We start from the raw sequence: 19,452 nt of genomic DNA, 5'->3' as shown, positions 1-19,452 counted from the left end.
AGACTATTTGGGTTCAAAATTAGTAAAAGGGGTATTATTAACCAATCAGGGCGATTTCAGTGGTAGTTGGCCTTTCCCCAGAAACTGCAACCTACATGTCACGGAGGGCACCGTCTGGTGCTTCGTTTAAATCCATGAATTGATGACCTTTGCACTTTACTAACAGAAACTGGTGTTATCTAAACAGTGGTCTAAACTAAAACCATGTGGAATTGGGGCAATAGAGAGAGGCAGGGGTAGGAGGGAGAAGTAAAAGAGAGATGGGAATAAAAGGACAAAGAGAGAAAAGTGGAGAGAGAAATGGGTATGGAGTAGAAGAGAAAGAGAGAAAAGTGTACAGTCCAAATGTCTCTCCATAGGCCATACAATCTGGCATGGCTAATCTTAAATGTAAGTTTCTCCCTTATTGTGCACTACATCCCAAGACAGACCTGAAATTCTGTATCTCCAGAATGAAGAAAGAGTGGACAGGGAGACGCACCTTTTCCTGTCTAGTGCTAAGACAGGAGACCTGTCAGAAGAAATCTAATGACCCCCTATATGTCTTGTAGAGGGCTACAGTAATTTATTTATTCCGATTAAGCTTTGGTGAAATCTTAATATGGCCCTCGCCTGGCATGTCAGTGCCATGAAACCTTACTGATGACAAGAACTATATAAATAAATATTTAAAAATGAGAAGGGGAAGACGAGCAGCAGAAGAGACGGCATATATTGTACAGTACTACACCGTTTATCTAGCGCTTGTGGGGCACTGAAGCGCTTGCCTAGGTGGGCAGCCAGCTACACCATGTCGGGTATGCGACTGGAAGGCTGTGGTCTTTGTTTTGGGATCCTTTGTGGTGTGTATGATCACCGACATGGTTATATGGTGTTCTGGGGCGCAGTGCGGAGCAGTGTGCTGGATGACGAGGTGTGAGAGATAGGAGCACAGTTCATGGGTTTCAGTAAGTGGCAGCTTTAAGCTGAGAAACACAGAAAAGACGATCTGAAGAAGGCGAAAGGAAGACACAAAGCAAGAGACGGAAAGAGAGCGTTGTGAACATGGAGAGGGAAGCGAACGAGCACAAAGGGAACGGGGAGAGAGGCAGGGAAAGAAAGTGAAATAGGAGAAGACGAGTAAAGAGAGCGAAAAGCCGAGAGAGGTGAAGAGTGAAGCGCACAAATATAGGAAGGAGAGTGAGAGTCAAAAAAGAGAAGCAAGATAAGGCGGGGCAAGGGAGAGAAGAGGACGAGAGCGAGAAAGGTGAAAGTAAATGAGAGATAGCACTAGAGTGAAAGAGAATTAGGAGAGGACTAAAAAGAAAGAGAGGGGTGGAAACGAAACATCTCAAAGAATCCCAGCAATATAGGAGATATGCGCGGAAGCAGAGAGAGACGAGGAAGCAGGAGAGACATAGACGCAAAGGTATAGAAAGGAGGAAAGACAAAAACAATGGTATAGAAAGGAGGACAAAACAGATACAAAGTTGCAAAGACGAGGAAGGACAGACACAAAGATATAGAAATGAGGAAAGACATGGACACAAAGGTATAGGAAGGAGGAAAGACAAAGGTATAGAGACGAGGAAAGACCGAGGCACAAAGGTAGGAGAGGACGTGGAGAAAGATCGGCCTGGGAGACAAGGGGGGAGAGGAGAGGGGGGTATCGGAGCAGTAAATCTCTTAGCCTCTGACATTGTCTCTCAAGGATTAAGTGATCCATACGCACTGCACTGGCGCTGCCTTAAACACTTTATGCTATGGCAATAAAGCAATGTTGTGTCGAGGAGTGGATGGAGGTAAGGGAGTGGAAAGACAGAGAGAGAGAGAGAGAGAGAGAGAGAGGGAAGAGCGGCGGCTGAGTGACAATGTGATAAGGGTGGAAGAGGTGAGACATGAGATGGACACAAAGCGATTAGAAGGGTAGCAAAGAGAGAGGACATAGGAGAAAACAATCGGAGGAAGGCATTTCCAGTTCTATGCACATGGAGGAAACAAGGAGACAGAGGAAGAAAAAGAGAGGCGGCGAGGCAGAACAGACAAGTACTGACACTGGAATATGCCGTTCGCCGACAACTTTACATCTTAAAAGAAACAGTGCATTACGTAGTGCCCAATTATGAACTCTCGCGGGATTCCTTACAGCGGGTAACTCTCGGCCACTGACGTAAGGCGGACAATGCAGAAATCATCCGAGTGAGGCGGACGCGTCCCTCGGGCCAGGAGCATGCAAGCCGGCGCAGATTTAAAAAATAAATGTAGCTAAGCCCCGGCACACAAAGCATCTGCTCGACAACTTCGCGCACTTAGAACAGACAAGTACTGACACTGGAATATGCCGTTCGCCGACAACTTTACATCTTAAAAGAAACAGTGCATTACGTAGTGCCCAATTATGAACTCTCGCGGGATTCCTTACAGTGGGTAACTCTCGTCCACTGACGTAAGGCGGACAATGCAGAAATCATCCGAGTGAGGCGGACGCGTCCCTCGGGCCAGGAGCATGCAAGCCGGCGCAGATTTAAAAAATAAATGTAGCTAAGCCCCGGCACACAAAGCATCTCCTCGACAACTTCGCGCACTTACATAACTTTACATCTTAAAAGAAACAGTGCATTACGTAGTGAGGCGGACGCGTCCTTCGGGGCCAGGAGCATGCAAGCCGGCGCACAGGAACCCCTTGGCGGACGGAATTACAATTTCAACCGGAGCTTTCCTGAAAAACATATTATTTCTCTTGCTTTAATGAACCCGGTGGGATGATAGCAAGAGGAGCGCGTCATTCCGATTGATTTATTAACAGGCCGACCTCACAGAAAAGTAAACAACAAAGAAGCACACCGAAGCACACCACCGCCTTTCTCCGAGGCACAGCAGAAATGCCTTGGAGAAAGGGAGCGTCCTTTTCGGATTCGGGGGCGTGTTTTGCTGTTGTCTCCTCCCTGAGACTTTTCGCAAAAAACACGCCCCCCGATCCGAAAAGGACGGGGCATGATTGGAGTGACGGGACCTCTTCTCCAATGGCTGGCCAGCATTTACTAGGCCAGCCAATGGAGAACAGGGTAGAAGAGGGGCGGGTTCAAGCCCCTCTTCTCCCAAGTCATTAACTCTCGCGAGCGAGACTGCGCAAGCGCAGCCATCGCTAGCCGAGACCTAAAAACGTGTTCATGTGGTGCCTTTGAACATAACACATTTTTTATGTTAATTCTTTTTTTAATTGGGTCGTTCAGTTGTACATAATATCTTCTTGGTTATAAGTAAGGTAACAAAAATGCTTATTACATTTTTGTATTAGTACTTTCAACATGCTGCACAGCAGCCATAATGCTTCACAACGTAGCTTAAAGACCTTGGCAAACCCAATAGCTCTAGCTACACACTTATTAGATCCCAAAGGCTAGACCTATTGGCTTTGCCAATGCTTGTTCTTTATTCTCATGTGAGCGCACCTTTATTTACGGGAGTTAAAGAAGTTAGGTGTACAAAAGTTGCATGATGTATTAGAATGTGATTATCTCCAGTTTAAATTAACAATCTAGACCACATATTGAGAACTAATGACTTGCCTGTCACCACTTATGGCATTGTTATTTTAGCAGAGGGCAGCAATTTGCAAAGATATAATCTGTGGTACTCTTCGACATGTTAAAAAAAATAGACTTTCTTGAATTTTGAATAGATTTTATAATATTTTAACATGTTGCATGGTTTACATGGACAATTGTCATTTCTCCGCTCGTGCACGGACTCTTGCTGACAAGCCACACCTGTGGCTCGGCTCTTGCTCGCCCTGATAACTTGTTGGCTATCCAACCTCGAGGTCTCACTGAACTTAGACCCACCAGGCACATATGTGGCCTTTCGCGGATAAGGGAAGCTTGTGCTAAGCTGTGCAGTGTCTTAATGAAGCCTGGAAACGTATTAATATTGAAAAAGTAAAATGTACATGTATCTATTTTGACGAGGCTCTGTCACGAGGCCCAAACCGAACTCGCCGAGTATTTTAAGAGTATACTTTCAGGTAATGATGGCAGCAGCTAAGCTCAGCACGGCGCTGCTTCTGCCTGTTGAAGCCAGGCCTGGCCCAGAACAGGTTCGCCTGCTCCTTCAGTGGTGGTGCATTCGTCCGAGCTGTCCAACAGGCAGACCTCAGAAGGTTTCAATAGAGCAGGGGACACGCGATCCCGAAGGGGGGGCCTAAACGCACAATAATAAAGTTGGGGTCAATTTCGATACTCAGAACATATAAATAGTATACGCACACTTTGCCACTGAAGTTAGGACCAGCGCGTTTTACAAAAAAATGCAGTCACAGAAAAGGCTGTCTACAAGCATTGAGCCAGTTCTTGTGAACAGCTCTAGTAGCGGGAAATTCTATGGCAGTCCACGGAGGCTCCGATTATGCTTCTCTATTCTTTACTGACATACACAGCAGCCAATAAACAACTTTAAACTGGCATGAACCCGGAAGGACTACCCCCTTCCTGTATATGTACCAATCACAACACAGTCCACGACATAAGAGTGTCCGATAATATCTGAACTTCCTCTTTCTTTGCTGCTGCAGCAGCAGATAAGTGCTTTTCCATTACCTTTTATCGATGTGGTAAAAATTGTGGGGAAGTTATTGTATTGATGGTATTACCGCTGGTTTGTAAATGTATTCAGGATTGTTACTGTTGTGGTAGTTTATGGCGCGGCCAGTGTGAGGATTTCTGATGTGTTTTTTCTTGGCTCCGGCCCCTCTGGGGACGTCGTGTACTGTCAGCGCGCGCTCGTTTTCATTGCTACGAGCGCTAGGGGGCGGTGGAGAAGGAGGAGGCAGACACGACACGCTCGTGCTCAGAGAGCGGTCGCGTCATTGCCCCGGACGCTGTGTGTGTGCGCGAAGAGCCGTTTTTCTCTCATTACGAGTTAACGGCCCTTCGCGCATAACGTGCAAAGACTGCATACATCTCTGGCCTCATTAATCTAACGCTGACCGGAGCATGTTACCGGCATAGACCTTAGCTCTAGGGGAGCTTATAAGGGGTTACTCCTTCCACCTTGAACTGTGTTTTGTTCAGAACTTTTAGTTGGGTTTCATTTTTTCTGTGAAGTTTTTAGTGATAAGTTCTGACAGACCCCTGGGCTGCTCCCCCCCCTTGAATCTCCTCCAGACCTCTCTGTTTGAAGCAATGGCGTACTACGCCGAAGAGGATAATCAGTGGGTAGAGTGTGATGAATATGAGGAATATGAGGAGCCTGAACAATTGGAGGAGAATTTGGTTGAAGCCCTGGATACCCACGTCCAGGGTTCAGTTAACAAAGCCTTGATAAAAGCTCTAAAGCCTTTTACTAAACCTCTCCTCAAGTATGGCAAGAGGAAGATGAAAACTCCTCATAGTGGCGCGGAGACTTCACAGTCATCTGCCAAAGTTTTGGCGCACATGGCCAGAAACGTCATGAAAGACCATGGCTCCATGGCTTCCTATACCACGGATGAATCTTTTCCGTCTACTACAAACACCTCTGACTCGGAGGGGGAGTCGGTGAGGCCCAAAAAGAAAACAAAAAAGGCGAAACATACTGCTTATAAGGCAGATGACAGCCAGGCTCCCAAAAATCTTTTATTTGATCCTCAGAGTCTTATACATCCTCGATCCTCGGAGTGGGTTCCTTGTCCGGAGGTGGCCCATTAGTGGGGGTAAACCTACGACAGGGTTTTGAGAAAGAGGTGCGCGCCACCTTAAGGTCGGAATGCCCGAGACCCTCGCTGACTGGCAAAGTGGCTGACACGCCAGAGTTAGATCCGAAGATGGCTACGTTTATGCGAAAATTCGCGAAGGACCCGAAAAAGGGTTTGGATAGAGCCTGGCGGGGGAGCCAGGATAAACTGTTGGATGTTTCGGGCCCCCTTACCAAAATATTGGATGCGGCGGTCAACGCCAAGAACCAAAACGTTCCGTTGGACACTTCGGATGTTATGGAGTGGGCTCAGCCTGCCCTGTGTTTTTTGGGCAATGCCAATGTGGCGCTTTCAACAGAAAGGAGGCGATCCTTCTTAATGCGCATCGACTCTCAACTGGCGGAGATGGCCACGACTGAACCGGGTTCCCTGGCCAATGGCATGCTGTTTGGCGACAAATTTGTCAAAGAAATGGGCAAATGCGTGGCCACGTTTTCGGCACTAGATAAGGCGCAGGCAAATATCAAGAAGGTCTTCCACACTGGTGTTTTTGATAGGGCCGGACGCTCCAGGGGTCGAGGGTCCGGCCGAGGTTATAACCAGACCTCCCGAGGTGCTGAGCAAAGAGGCAGAGGTGGTCAGAAACCGCAGTTTTACCCCTCCCGCAATTGGGGAGGACGAGGTCGAGGCCACAGAGGAGTCTACAGAGGACAACAAAATTCCGGAGATAGCTCCTATTCAGGTAAAGATTTTGAATACCACAGAGTGCATGGTGGGAGGTCGTATTGCGTTGTTCCTTCACAGGTGGCAAGAGATTACGGTCGATCCCTGGGTTTTACAAACAGTGCAGGGCTGCCACATAGAGTTCTACGCCACTCCAAAACAGAGTCAGATGCCCGGCTCCCTACATTTTTCCCTACAAGAACAGAGTTTCATCGACAGGGAAGTGGAAGCGTTACTCCAAAAAGGCGCGATAGTGAGGTCTATTCCCCATTCTCGGGGTTTCGTAAGCACTATTTTCTTGGTTCCGAAGAAGGACAAAGGGTTTCGCTTGGTGTTGAATCTCAGGGAATTCAACGCATGGGTGGTGTATCGCCACTTCAAAATGGAGGGCATCCATTTACTGCGGGACATCCTTCTAGAACAGGATTGGCTAGTTCGCTTAGACCTGAAGGACGCCTATCTGGCGGTTCCTATATTCCCGCCACACAGACGGTTTCTCCAGTTTCTCTGGCGCGGCCAGTGGTTCGAGTTTTCCGCGATGCCCTTTGGTCTGTCGTCCGCCCCTTGGTGTTTCACCAAACTCATGAGACCGGTGGTGCAATGGTTGAGAGAACGGGGGGTGCGTCTGATAATTTATCTAGACGACATTCTAATTATGGCACAGTCGAAAGAACTCTTGGTAAGGCACCTGTCTTGGACGCTCCGACTGTTGCAGGAACTAGGTTTCCTACTGAATCTAGAGAAGTCGGTTCTGATCCCATCGCAATCGATGGATTTCTTGGGATTTCAAATCAACTCTCTCACGTGTCAGTTACTGCTTCCTCTGAAGAAGAGAGTGGCAATCAGGAAGGAATTGAGGAGAGCGCTTGCCTCTCCGACAATATCATTACGGACGCTAGCTCGCCTGGTAGGCCTTTTGGCTGCGTCCATTCAGGCGATATTTCCGGGACCATTGCATTACAGGGCCCTTCAGAGATTGAAAATTTTGCATTCACGCAAGGGTCTCTCGCATGCGCAACAGATATCCCTTTCTGCAGAGGCTCGTACGGAGATCAATTGGTGGTTAGACCATATGGATGCCTGGAATGGCACGGCCATTTTCTCCACCAGCCCGGATGTTGTGATAGAATCAGATGCGAGTCGATGGGGCTGGGGAGCGCGTTGCGGGACCCTGGAGACGGGGGGTCGGTGGTCGCAGGAGGAGCTGAAATTGCACATCAATTGCTTAGAACTTCTTGCGGGAGCATTTGCGATTCGTACTCTGGCCCCTCAGAAGGTTTCTTGTTGCATTCTCCTCCGCATGGACAATGTGTCCGCGGTGTGGTACATAAATCGGAGGGACCAGATCTCGCCTCTTGGCGGAGATAGCCAAGGACTTCTGGCATTATTGCCTGGACCATCGTCTGGTGGTGACGGCGGAGTATATTCCCGGGTCATCCAACGTGATTGCCGATTGGAATTCACGACATTTGCGGGACAGCAGCGATTGGAGGCTGCATCCCAGCAGATTCAAGACGTTGAACCTCAAGTGGGGCCCTTGTGTGTTGGACCTGTTTGCGTCCAGACTCAACAGTCAGCTTCCACGGTTCTACAGTTGGCGGCCGGACCCTCTAGCGGTCGGCTCGGACGCCTTTCTTCACTCGTGGACGACGGGCATTCTATACGCCTTTCCACCATTTGCCATGATCCCAAGGGTGTTGGCACAGATTCGCAGACAGAAAGCAGAACTTGTTCTGGTTACTCCTTGTTGGAAAGCACAAGCATGGTTCCCAATCGCAATGACCTTGGCTTGTGCGCCTCCGGTTCGACTTCGATCATTTCCGGACATTCTTACGGACCCGCAGGGGCTTCGACACCCGTTAGTGTTGCAGGACCAGTTGGTTCTCATGGCCTGGAGACTTTCAGGCGTCGCTGGCAGGTGCCGGGAGTTTCGCAAGACACTCTCTTTTTCTTATCTCAGGCTTGGGCATCCTCCACACACAAACGATACGAATCTGCTTGGAAGCGATGGGTTGGTTGGTGTGGTGAGCGACAGAGTGATCCCGTGGGATCCGACATTCATCTGATTGTGAATTTTTTGTCGGAACTAGCCAAATCCGGCTTGGCATACTGGACGGTGAATAACTTTAGATCGGCAATTTCAGCGGGCACCCGCATGTGGAAGGCAAACCGGTGGGGGAACACCCTTTGGTTTGCAAGGTGGTGCGAGGTATTCGTTTAGTGAATCCTCCTCAACCTAAGTACACCGTACTTTGGGACGTTTCGGTGGTACTGCGTTTTTTGAGAAACTGGCCGAATAATGAAGCGTTGTCTAGGAAACAATTATCAGCAAAATTGACAGTCTTGCTGTGTCTAATCTCATGTAGACGAGTGTCGGATGTGCGGGCCTTGGATTTGGCAGGTAGAGTATTTACTCCTTCGGGAGTTTCCTTTACGATTTCAAGACGTACTAAAACGCATTCTTTGTGTATTACATACCCTGCTTTTCCTCATCACAGCAAATTGTGTGTTGTCAAGTGTTTAAAGGTTTATGAGGATTGTACTAGGGAATTTAGATCTGATGTGTCAGGACAATTATTGATTGCTCTTCAGAGACCTTTTTGCCCGGTCACTTCTGCAACCCTGGCAAGGTGGGTCACTTGGTTACTGGGTCTTGCTGGGGTGGACATTTCCATATTTGGAGCTCATTCTGTTAGAGGAGCTATGGCCTCAAAGTCTTTTGGGGCGGGTTCTCGGTTGCCAGATATAATGACTGTGGCGGACTGGTCGGCTGATTCCACATTCAAAACGTTTTACCATAAACCTATTGTGGATGTAGCTTCGGTGGTGGTGAATCAACTTTAAACTAGCATAATCGGAGCCTCCGTGGACTGCCATAGAATGAAAAATTGTCTAGCAAGCGCGACAAAGAATTTTCAATTCTATTAAGGACACGGAGGCGAGGATTATCCCACCCAAGCTTTAATATATACCACGCTATAGTTTTACTGCTAAGATCTTGTACCCATCCTTTAATGCTGAAGGTTTAATACAGTGTCATTGTTTCGAATGGAAATTACGATATCAGTTTCCATTTCAGGTGAACAGAACAAGCAGACCTGAGTCTGAGGTTTCGATATCGACAAAGTGCGGTTCGTTGACATGACGGAGAAAGTCGCTTCGGACAAGGCTCCACTTCATGCGAAGTTTTCCAGTTTGGTTGAATGGTTGAAGACAAAGGCAAAGAAAGAGGAAGTTCAGATATTATCGGACACTCTTATGTCGTGGACTGTGTTGTGATTGGTACATATACAGGAAGGGGGTAGTCCTTCCGGGTTCATGCCAGTTTAAAGTTGTTTATTGGCTGCTGTGTATGTCAGTAAAGAATAGAGAAGCATAATCCTCGCCTCCGTGTCCTTAATAGAATTGAAAATTCTTTGTCGCGCTTGCTAGACAATTTTTCATTCACTGTAATGTTCGTATGGATCAACAGCACTGGGGCGATAACTTCCGGTATAATTTCTTCTGGAGCGAACGTTACGTTTTCCAACTCCCTGTCAGTCACCAGAAACGAGCTCTCCCATTCGCTGTCCCTGCAGACCCGGAAGCGAGGCAGACTCACACACGGAGATTCTGAAGATGACCTGCGGGTGGCAGGTAAAGTGTGGAGTTTGAGACTGGATCTGGCAGGGTGCCAACGCTTTTTAGTTTTGGCCAAATATTTGTTATCCCACGATGGGATTTCTTTTTGCCAACAAAGGTAACACTTTAAAATAATAATTAAAGGTCTCGTTTTATGGGACATAATATTTGAAACTACGGGAATTGTTTATGCGTGCGTGCTCAGTAACTCTTGGGGAATCTGTTTTCGGAGGAGAGCGGTGGTTTTTGTAGGCTACTGTTCCTTCTCCGCCTCAAAGAATGCAGGTCCCTCTCTTTTATGCCCTGCAGTCTCCTGCCACCGCAGCGTCTCTTTTAACGCTGAAATGTCCCTCCCCACTAATACTGACGTAGAAGTTGTCAGGAAGGAAATTCTGAAAGGCAGGGGGTTGTCACCTCATGAAAACGAGAAGGAACAAGGCTGTCTAGAATCTAAAGTGATGTATTGGGCATGCATAGAGGAGTGAAAATAGATGAGCAGCACCGGGCAGGTTGGTTCATTCATGTGCAATCAGCGCAGCAGCCTTCCAGGCGCTTTCTGTCTAATAATCCCATGTGCAGGGTGCCAGACTGGCCAAGGGCTGAGCCATGGCTCGACCAGGGCGCACCTGGCTTGCATTTGTTCGCCTTTAAGTTCCTCTCAATGGGTTTCAAACGCTATATAAATGTTACATTTAACAAAATGCTGCAAACAGCGGTATATAATACAAAACAGATATCTGAAACATTAGTAATATAGTACAAAGTTCACACCTGCAGCTATCCAATAAAACGCCCCGCCCCTTTTTAACTCCGCACCCTGTCACTCATAAATATGGATGGCAGTCATAACTGCTCACATGGAGAGTCACTCGAAATAAGACCTTCGGTATAAATGTGCTGGCATTACATTCGCAGCGAAGAGGCTGCGTGTTGAAGTACAGAGTTCACGATTATATTCATATCCAACCAGAGGAACACGTTCAATCGGATTTAATAGAAGGATGTGAGTTATGGAACAAAATACCCCACGCAGTAAAAGGATATTGCAAATCCGCCTGCAGTTCTGTGTTCTTTTTTAATACATGGAAGCCTTTTCTAATATGATAAACAACTGGGTGTAATTTTCCTATTACAGCCCACTTGTGTTCCCGTTACTGGCCCTGTGATGATATAATGACAGCTCTATTGAGCTGTGACATTAAGCAGAATTACCACCGCCAGTTAACACACCAGTAGCGCTCTGTCATTGCAGCTGGTTTCCCCTTTATTGTCACTGTCCATTATTGCAGTACGTTTGTTTGTGGCATCACTATAATTCGTTCCACGAAAACAGGAAACTGGCTGCATTTTAGGACCACCCACGGTAGACTACAGGTGCTTCTCAAAGCGACGTACATTAAACCGCCTAAATACGTGTTGCCACAAACTTCGGTCTGTATATTCGCATGTTATTTATTTCAGTACAAATTTCCACATGTATTCTACATATCTCTGACTACAGCCTCTAATGAGAGGATTTTAAATGTCCAGGATGAATAAAATAGGACGAAGGGAAACGTGATGGTGTGACCCTGTAGTATAAATACCAAAATAACTCGAACCCCATGTACATTGTAAAAGTATTTCCAGTTACGTCAGAGTTTCCTGAGGACTCTGCCCTTGGTCTCTTCGTTGTATATGGCGGTGTAACTCCTTCAACAATTTGCACCATTCCAATAATGCACTGTCGAGGATGCCTAAAACCTGTTTAGTATTTTCTGTTGATTGCTATTGTACAATATACCGAGCCTGCAAAGGGTCAGACTGGGATAGAAAATAGACCCGGGTACCAAAATAAAAGTGGCCTCCATTAGTGAATTATAAAGCTAAAAAATGGCCAACGTTTGCAAATTGGGGCAGTGTTCAACCTGGGTGTCCTACAAGCAATGTTCGTTTTAATATCCGGGAAATTAACTGTAAAAACCAGCCCAGCAGACCATAAAACAGGCCCAGAGGGGTGTTTGAGCTGTTACACCCCCCCCCATTAAATGTATCATCTAGTAATTAGTTGGGTATCGGTGCTGACTGGTATGGTGAGGTGACTGTCAGATTTCACCTGGGGTTTGTACATACACATACAGACAAAACACACAGATGTGGGTTCCGTGCTCACTATGCCACTGGATTTAAGCTAGCGTGGCTGACGAGGGGTGATACCCCGAAACCTGCCCCAGGATGCTTGTTTTCCGGTCCAGTAAAGACCTGGCCTGGCAGTTCGGGATCCCATGGAGAACAGGGTCAAGACTGATTTACTTATGGCTGGGCCCAAACTGAGGTGGCATGTTGAGCTAAAAAACTATGGATTTAACTCAGGTCTGTGACTGGGGGTGAATGTTTGACAATGTTCAGCAGTCCGTCCATCGTCTTGTAGTATTGTTTCCTTAGTGGAGCACATCCACACGTTTGGAGGCAAGATCCAAAGATTATTGTGGGGCTGGCAGGCCCAACCATCGGACAGGTGGGTCCTGTATATCATCCGGAAGGAGTATACCCTACCCCTCTGTGCCATGCCACCACATGTTTCACCACACTCAAAGGGACTGGTGGAGGACCATGTGTTCTTTTTTACGACAGAAAGTGCTAGCCCTTTTGGCCAAGGGGGCTATCAAGAGGGTGCCAGCAGCAGAGGTGGGTTGTTGGTTGCTACTTCCTGGTGCTAAAAAAGAACTGAGGCCTTCATCCTATTTTAGATCTGCACCCTCTCAATGTCTTCCTCTGGAAGGAAAATATAAAGATGCTCCCTCTGGCGAAGGTCATGCCTGTTCTCAACCCTGGAGATTGGATGGTGGCATTGAACCTGCATGGCTTCTATTTCTATACTCCCATTCTGTAGTACCACTGGTGCTACCTGTGTTTTGTGGTGGAACAGGAGCATTTACAGTTTGCTGTACTCTCCTTTGGTCTCTGGGTTCACAAAAGTGATGGTAATGGTGGAAGCACACCTTTGGAGGTCTGTGGTCCCAATGATCCCCTACGCCGATGACTGGCTGTTGAAGGCCAGCTCATACCAGGCAGCCATCAACCATCCCCAAGCTACAGCAAACATCTTCGGGGTTCCCTATCTATGTGCCCTAGTCACACATGTTTCCTTCTCAGATGCTCCCTATAATCAGAGCCATTCTGTACCCTGCTCACGTTTGTGCCTCTACTCCGTAAAGGAGAGTCCAGGACATTCAGACTATGATCCTGATCTTTCAGCCTCTTTCCTGGATTTCAGTAAGGTCAACTATAGGGCTGCTGAGACTGCTGGCCTCCTGCATCCTGTTGGTCAAGAACACCAGGTGACATATGCAGGCTTAGCAGTGGGGTCGGAAGTCTCAGTGGGCCCAACGTCAAGGGCCTGCGACTGATTGGGTCAGCTATAGATCCTCTCCCTATCTCACCCAGACCTGACAGGTGTGACCGATGCATCTCTTCCCGGTTATGGCACCCAAATGGGAGAGTCTGAGATCAGAGGTCTCTGGTTTCCAGCGGAGACCTGGCTCTATGTCAACCTCCTGGAGCTGTGGGCGACCTGCTTGGCATTGAAAGTCTTCCTTTCATCCATCAAGGGGAGGCTGATACAGGTGCTTACAAACAACATCACTGCATGTGGTATTGCAACAGGCAGTTTGGAGCGGGGTCCTGGCCCTATTCCGGTAGGCACTACACCACTGGAAATGCATGGACCATCAAGGGATTTTCCTCGTGCAGAACCACCTGGCAGGATCCTTGAATGCCAGGGCGAACAAGCTCAGTTAGCGACTCCTAGCTGCTCACAAATGTCTGTTACATCCAGAGGTGCATGAGGTCCCTTCAGCGAATCGAAAAACCCTTGACTCAATCTACTTGCCACCACAGAGAACGCACAATGTCAGAAGCTCTGTGTGTTGGAGTTTTAAGACATCTCTCACTGTGTCCACCTAGGGTGGTATTCAGGGCTCCTATATGCCCCGAGTACAATACCTCTTCTATCCCAAGTTCTGAAGAAGAACTGGACTGACTGGGACTAAGTCATCCTAGTGACTCTGGATTGGGGAGGGAAAGTGTGGTATCCAGAGCTCCTGTGCTTGAGGCTTGTCCTCCAAACAGGCTGTCCCTCCTGAAGGTCCTATTTTCATAACAACAGGGCGGGTTCTTCCCCTGGGCCTTTGCAATCTCTATCTTCTTGCATGGAGATTGAACAGTGACAGTTAAACCCCTTTGACCTTTCTCCAGAGGTGGTTGATGTCATCTTGGCAGCCAGATTTCTCTCGACAAAAACTGTATACGCCTGTTGTTGGGACAAACTTGTGGCTTGGTGTGATTCTAAACAGGTTATCCCCTCCAGGCTAAGTTATCTGATGGTATGTTGTTCGTTTTGTCTCATACCTGGCAAGGTTTTGCTTTAGACACAGGGAAAGGGTTCCTTTTGTCTATTTTGGACTTTTTAACGTTGCCGGAGAAGCACTCATTGTTTAAATCACCGGTGTGATATGTTTTAAAAAAAGGCCTACATCACTTGTTTCCTCCCTCTCCTTTTGACATGTCACAGTGGGACCTTAACGTGTTCTTCACCTATTGATCTGCTTCACAGCTACCCTTTGCAGCTTCTCACACTTAACACATTGTTCGTTGCTGCCATAACATTGGCGAGATAACCGAGTGAGCTGTAGGTTCTCTGTGTCAATCTGCGGCACACCACTTTCTTTCCAGACAAATTGGTTCAACAGACAAAAGCATCCTTCTTGCCAAAAGTTGTGACTTCATTCAACATCGGTCAAACCATCACCCTGCCAGTGCTGCATGCCATTCTTATCCTCAAAGAAGGAGGAGAGACTCCATCATTTGGACCCCAAAAGAGCACTGATGTTTTGCAAAGATTGTACCAAAGAATACGGGGTCGATGATCAGCTTTTTGTAGGGTTTACTGGTGCGAAAAAAGGCAAGGCCGTTCAGAAAAGGACCATCTCCCACTGGAGCCTGTTTTGCATTAAGATCTGCTACAGATTGTCAAAAAAGCAGCCCCCTGGAAGGTACCAGGACCAAAGCTGCTACCACTGCATTGGCATTCTGAGCTACTGTCCTGGATATCTGCCAGGCAGCTATGGGGGCGTTACTCCATACTTTCAAAAAGCCTGTCTGGACATCCACGTATACTGACAGGAACAATTTGCCTGCGCAATCCTGCAGGACCTTTTGGTTATAATCAATTCACAGACCCTCCTCCTAGTAGGTAGTGCCTTGGTATCTATTCAAAAGGTGAAGAATCTGCGGTTAGATGTCTGTATCAGAAGGACAAGTTACTAACCTTCTGTACTGCTCTTCCTGATAGAAACTCTAAATGCAGATTCATCATCGTTCCACCCATCCTCCCCGTTGTGTGGATTGGGCTCTATTGATTACTAAGATTCCAAGCCAAGGAAACTGCACAATGATCAAAGCCAATTTGCTGTTGGGGCTCTGTGTCTGGGGGCATGATCAGCCTGCAAAGCAACCAATCAATCAAACATTTATAGAGCGCGCTCCTCACCCGTGAGGGTCTCAAGGCGCTGAAGGGAGGGGTGGTGCTGCTACTGCTCGAACAGCCAGGTCTTGAGGTGTTTCCTGAAGGTTAGATGGTCCTGGGTCAGTCGTAGGTGTGAGGGGAGGGAGTTCCATGTTTTGGCTGCCAGGTAGGAGAACGATCTTCCTCCGGTGGTGGTTCTGCGAATCCGTGGGACAGTGGCGAGGGCGAGGCTGGCGGAGCGGAGTTGGCGGGTAGGAGTGTAGAACGAGAGCCGGTTGTTGAGGTATTCGGGGCCCATGTCGTGGAGCGCTTTGTGTGCGTGGGTGAGGAGCCTGAACGTGATCCTCTTGCTGACAGGGAGCCAGTGCAGGTTTCTCAGGTGGGCGGATATGTGGCTGTGGCGAGGGATGTCGAGGATGAGTCGTGCAGAGGTGTTCTGTATGCGTTGTAGTCGTTTCTGAAGTTTGGCGGTGGTTCCTGCGTATAGGGCGTTTCCGTAGTCCAGTCGGCTGGTGACGAGGGCCTGGGTGGCGGTCTTTCTGGTTTCGGTGGGGATCCATCTGAAGATTTTCCGGAGCATGCGCAGGGTGTTGAAGCAAGAGGACGAGACGGCGTTGACTTGCTTGGTCATCGTGAGGGAGGAGTCCAGGATGAATCCCAGGTTGCGTGCGTGGTCCAAGGGTGTCGGCACGGAGCCCAGTGCTGTGGGCCACCAGGAGTCGTCCCGGGCGGATGTCCGATGTCCAAGGATGAGGACCTCCGTCTTGTCTGAGTTCAGCTTCAGGCGACTGAGCTTCATCCATTCTGCGACGTCTTTCATTCCTTTCTGGAGGTTGGTTTTGGCGGTGGCAGGGGCGGTGGCAGGGTCTTTGGTGAGGGAGAGTATCAGCTGGGTGTCGTCGGTGTAGGAGATGATGTTGATGTTGTGTTTGCGTGCGATGGCAGCGAGAGGACTCATGTAGATATTGAAGAGTGTTGGGCTGAGCGAGGAGCCTTGGGGTACGCCGCAGATGATCTCGGTGGCCGCTGAGCGGAAGGGAGGGAGTCGGACTCTCTGGGTTCTGTCGGAGAGGAACAAGTTGATCCAGTCCAGGGCCTTTCCTTGGATCCCAGTGTTGAAGAGGCGGGTTATTAGGGTGCGGTGGCATACGGTATCAAAGGCTGCCGAGAGGTCCAAGAGGATGAGGGCGGTCGTTTCTCCTTTGTCCATCAGGATCCTGATGTCGTCGGTGGCTGCGATGAGGGCCGTCTCGGTGCTGTGGTTGGCTCAAAATCCAGACTGGGATGGGTCGAGCAAGTGGTTTGCCTCGAAGAAAGCAGTCAGCTGTTTATTGACGGTCTTCTCGATGACTTTAGCCGGGAAGGGAAGAAGAGAGATGGGGCGGAAGTTCATGAGGTCTTTGGGGTCTGCTGTGGGTTTTTTCAGAAGAGCGTTGATTTCTGCGTGCTTCCAGCTCTCGGGGAAGGCGGCTGACGCGAAGGAGATGTTTATGACGTTCCGGAGATGGGGTGCGATGATGGTGTCGGCTTTGTTGAAGATATGATGGGGGCATGGGTCGGAGGGGAAGCAGGAATGGATGGAGTTCATGACGTTGGTGGTGTCTTCAGTGCTGATGGGGGTCCAGGCGCTGAGGGTGGTGGTGGGGGTCGTTGGTTCGGTGCCTGGAGGCGGAGTCTGGGGTCCGAAGCTGTCGTGTATATCTGTTATCTTTTGGTGGAAGAACGTGGCGAGGGAGTTGCAGAGTTCTTGTGACGGAGTGATGTCGTTGTTGCTAGCACTGGGGTTGGAGAGCTCTTTGACGATGTTGAAGAGGTCCTTGCTGTTTTGGGTGTTGTTGTCTAGTCGCTCTTTGAATGATGTCCTTTTGGTGGTGCGGATCAGCTGGTGGTGTTTGCGGGTGGCGTTCTTGAGGGCTGTCATGTTTTCTGTGGTTCGTTCGTGGCGCCAGATTTTTTCAAGGGTTGGGCAGGATTTCTTTGAGTCTTTGAGGGCGTCTGTGAACCACTGGGTTTTCCTGTTGCCAGTCTTGCCTGGGTGGTTCTTCAGTGGAGCGAGGTTCCATATGAAGGGCTGTGTGAGGGAGGAGCAGCTGGGAGGCGGGATCGGGGTGGCGAATGGGAACAGCGGGGGGCGGGGCCGCAGGGATGCAGCGGCGTGAGGGAAATGGCACAGAAGGCGAACGGGGAAGAGGACACAAGGCAAAACCGGGATAGGGACACAAAAAGCAAAACAGGGAGAGGGGTCACAAAAAGGCACAACAGTGGGGGAATCAGAAGTACAATTTAAACAATACCAAAAACGGGCAACAGGAGATAGAGAGCCCAGGTGGGTAAGGGCTTACGGAACAGCAGCAATCACAGGCAGCGGCAGGAACGAGGCAGCAGTGATCAGTGGGGCAGCGTCACAGGAGGACCGTGTGGCGGCTGGGGGGGCGACCTGCCTGAGGACAGGGTCAAAGGTCGCTCCCTTCACCGCTGCGCGGCCTCCATATGAAGGGCTGTGGGAGGGAGGAGCAGCTGGGAGGCGGGAGCGGGGTGGCGAATGGGAACAGCGGGGGGCGGGGCCTCAGGGATGCAGCGGCGGGAGGGAAATGGCACAGAAGGCAAACGGGGGAGAGGACACAAGGCAAAACCGGGATAGGGACACAAAAAGCAAAACGAGGAAGAGGGGTCACAAAAAGGCACAACAGTGGGGGAATCAGAAGTACAATTTAAACAATATCAAAAACGGGCAACAGGAGATAGAGAGCCCAGGTGGGCAAGGGCTTACGGAACAGCAGCAATCACAGGCAGCTGCAGGAACGAGGCAGCAGTGATCAGTGGGGCAGCGTCACAGGAGGACCGTGTGGCGGCTGGGGGGCGACCTGCCTGAGCAAAGCAACAGATGACACTGTGCTGTAGGCCGCCTAAACAGGCCCTGTATCTTATTTCCGGAGCAGAACAGCATCAGTGTGGAGCCACACAGTGTCACCTGCAGGTGCACAGAGGTACTCCTAAAAAGTTTCCAGATTCAAGCTGATAACCTAGGGAATATTCAAAAGGCGAGAAACCTGTGGTTAGATCGAGTCTCTACCACAAACCGTGTTAACAAAGGTAAATAACTTGTTTGTTGGCTAAAGTATTGGAAATTTCACAGAGCAGAGAAATGACTGTGCATGTGGATAAGTGAAACTTTCTGTGCAAGGAGGTGGAATATTTGGTTCCTAATAAATGTTATCACACAAACATAATCTTTGTCTAAAGCCATTAAAGAGGAATCAGTTCCCAAGAAAGGGATCAGTTGACATAGTTTTGGGGCGTTGTGAGTATTATTTACTCCTTGTTTAAGGGGTTTCCTTATTAACTATTTGCATGCCTCCAATCACTCCAGGGACCGCTGACATGGGGACCTCAAGGGGGGAGCAGGGGCTTTGCGCACGCGACCCTGAATGCCTGCGCTCCCCTGATAACACCGATGCGGACCCTGGATGAGCGGCACGCCGCATCCCACCATTCAAGGCCTCTCCAAGGAACCAAGCACCATATGAGCCCTCAGTACAACAAAAGCGGGCCAACCCAAGCGACCCCACATGCCCCCGATCATTACCGAGGCCGTGCACCGGAGTACCTCCCGGGGTGCAGGGCAGGGGCTTAGCGCACGCGACCCGCGGCTTGGCCTCTGCACCCCCACTGTCCCCTCGCCTAAATACGGCGTGATGCCTGAAAGCACAACACAACCTGTGAAATCACAACCCATCCCCGAGAGCGAACGACTCACTGCAACAGAAATCAACCCGGCGACCGGAGGAAAAAACAGCACACCGACACCAGACCAGGCCTCTGGACCAGAAAGCACACAATCGGCGTCAGGGCGAGGGGACAAAGAGGCCGCCAGGTGGGCGGGGGAGGAATTTATACCTCTCCCCGAATCCCACCCCGGCCGGAAGTGACGCACGGGACCCCAAAGGGGTGC

At 49.2% G+C, this 19,452-nt stretch overlaps 1 protein-coding gene across 4 annotated transcripts in view; it reads left to right on the top strand.

Annotated features, from left to right (window-relative positions):
* LOC146830532 (UPF0739 protein C1orf74 homolog) overlaps positions 1-19,452 on the top strand; it is a 74,496-nt gene that overhangs the window by 31,536 nt on the left and 23,508 nt on the right. The window contains exon 1 of one of the 4 annotated variants that reach the window (XM_085604735.1): positions 9,885-10,009. The exons of 2 other annotated variants lie outside the window; for them this stretch is intronic. The gene's annotated coding sequence lies outside the window, so the exon portion shown is untranslated. Of the gene's footprint in view, positions 1-9,884; positions 10,113-19,452 lie in introns of those variants that run through there. One more of the 4 variants, XM_085604733.1, reaches the window with a different exon arrangement.

Source organism: Triturus cristatus, chromosome 5_1 (genome assembly GCF_964204655.1).
Source record: "Triturus cristatus chromosome 5_1, aTriCri1.1, whole genome shotgun sequence".
Taxonomy (NCBI): domain Eukaryota; kingdom Metazoa; phylum Chordata; class Amphibia; order Caudata; family Salamandridae; genus Triturus; species Triturus cristatus.
This window is presented reverse-complemented; position numbering and strand designations above follow the sequence as displayed.